Genomic DNA, 2,652 nt, shown 5'->3' with positions numbered 1-2,652 from the left:
AGTCCCTCTCCAGCTCTCCTGGAGCCCCTTTAGGCCCTGCCAGGGGCTCTCAGCTCTCCCTGGAGCCTTCTCTTCTCCAGGGGAACCCCCCCAGCTCTCCCAGCCTGGCTCCATGTCAGAGGGGTTCCAGCCCTGGGAGCATCTCCGTGGTCCCTCTGGATGAGGATCCCACGTTGATGCAGGATTGCACTTTCTGGTGAGGGAGTTTTCAAAGGGATGGAGTAGGAGCTGAAAACAGATGCATTAAAATCAAGTGAGGTAAAGAGAAATGAATTAAAATCAATTTGAAGAGCATACCCTGAGGCACATTCTCTGATCAAATATTGTTCTGGTGATGAAAGGTTCACATCCCACACCACCAGCATCACCCCTAATCCCTGTCCCCAAGGGCCACATCCAGACACCTCTGGGACACTCCCAGACACAGGGACTCCACCACCTCCCTGGGACACTTATTCCAAGGCCTGAACACTCCTGCAGGGAAAAATTGTTCTAATCCCTGATCTGAACAAGAAAGTGAGGGATGAGGGAAAACTGGCCACAGCAGCAAAGCCAACGAGCTTTTAGGAGGTCACCAAGGGCCTCCCAATAGAAAAAAAGGCAGTTTGTGAGGAAGGTGTGAAAGGAAATTTGCTGTGACCCGGGCAAGGAACTCGGCAGAACTGAGAGGAGGTGGATGCTCCTCGTTTTATAAACATGGACAGCCAGGAGTGACTGAGACAGGCAGGGGGAAGGAGAGTCCACTCAGCAGCTGCTTCCTGGGGCTGGAAATCCGGACACAATTTAGATTGTGTCCCATTCATACATTAACAGCCTCAATGCCAACACGAGTTTAAAAGGACTATAAATGTTTCATCCCTCCCACAGGGGAAAGACACCAAACCACCACCATCTTCCAGATTTTTCAGCTTTCCAACCATGGAATTTCCTGGGGGTGTTTTACCTCCAGGGAGGTGGTGGGGTCACGGTCCTGGAGGTGTTTTCCAACCTTAATGGTTGTGGGATGTGTCTGACCCAGTTTAAATGTGCAGGACTCAGGGATTCTCTGCTGCAGGGAATGGATTTTGGACATTTATTTCCAAATATCAGAGTCCTCAGGGCAAATCCTCAAAGAAACAACTCTGGAGGAGCCATTAAGGAACCAAAAGTCTTATGAGTCAGGATAAGAACTGGCCACGTGGGCCCAAAGCAGCCACGTGGTGTTCAAATAATTGGCAAATATCTGTGGTTGGTATTAGAGAATAATAATAATAATAATAATAATAATAACAATAATAATAATGACAACCACCTTGGTGTACTTTGTGGTATTTGTGTGCAGAGCTATACCTGAAGTACAGGTTTCTTTCCAAAGTCAGTAGCTAAAAAGAGGTGTTTTTAAACCAAATGACACATTTATACACCAACCTTGACTCTCATGTGAAATTCTAGAAGGACAAAAAATTTTAAAAAATTATCAGTACTGTGACATACTTTAAATAACAGCTTTGCTTCACTCCACAGCCAGTCCTTCATAAATATGTAGGTATGGAATACAGGCAAGAATCTAAGGATTGGGGCACAAAATTCCTGCCTAGTTTGGGTATTTAAATTTGAAATCAGTCTCTTTTTAAGAGACTTTGATGAAGCTGGTTCTTAATTTGCTGTTCCGAGGTCAGCAGAGGGAGCTCAAGGCATCAGGTACCGCCAGAGCTGCTGGGCAGGAGAACCCCCTGCCCTTTCCCGAGGCTGGAGCCCATCCCTGGATGGAAAGGAATCCCTCGGGGAAGGAGAGGGAAGGCAGCTCCGAAGAAAAACTAAAAAAGCTGCCCCTGACACCATTTTTGTTCAGAATATGCTTTGCTTTTGCTGCCTTAGGGAAAGGGCATCACCCAGACAACGGGGCTGGATTTGGGATAATCCCGAGGCTGTTTCTGGGATGCTGGACACTGCGGGAAAGAGGAAACGAGTTAAAAGGCCAGGACTTTCCAAGAGTGAGCCCAGGAGGAAACCCTGCTCAGGCACGAGTTCCTTGGTTCCCCAGCACCTCGAGCACAGCTGGGCTGCTCTCACTGGGGGTAATTACTAATTACAGTCATTTGGCACTTCCTGATGGTTCAGCAGCCCTGAGCAAACTCCCCAAACTGCACCTCTTTCTGTCAGATCAGGATTTCCTGATATTCCAGCTGGTTCCGGGGCAAACAATCAAGAGCTGCTGTCCTGTGACTCCAACACCTTTGGGGTTCTGTTGTAAAACCGAGACACAAACTGTACAGGTTTGCCAAAGTATTCTCCCAGAACCTGGATGAAGTGATTTCCCCTGAGAGCCCACAGGGTCAGGAGGGTTTTATAATGGGATATCAATTATCAGGCACAGCTTTAAGGGCTGGGGGTTTTTTTTTGCCTCCGTGGAAAATAAGATTGGAAATGCCATCTGTGGTGAAAACAAGAATTTACCAAGGCCATCACTGCTCAAAGGGAACTCTGGCTGGAGGAACTGCAGGAAGTCCTGCTCACATTCCTAGAAATTTACCTGAAATGATCCATCACTCCAGCAAGTTTTCGAGAAGTTTGGATTATCTGGCACAGGCAGCAATGACAAATAATTCCATTTGTCAAAGAGTGGCACTTCTGGTGCCCTGGGATTCTTAAAGAATATCCCTGCAGTACTTT

This window comes from Manacus vitellinus, unplaced genomic scaffold (genome assembly GCF_001715985.3).
Source record: "Manacus vitellinus isolate BGI_N305 unplaced genomic scaffold, ASM171598v3 scaffold_122_pilon, whole genome shotgun sequence".
NCBI lineage: Eukaryota > Metazoa > Chordata > Aves > Passeriformes > Pipridae > Manacus > Manacus vitellinus.
This window is presented reverse-complemented; position numbering follows the sequence as displayed.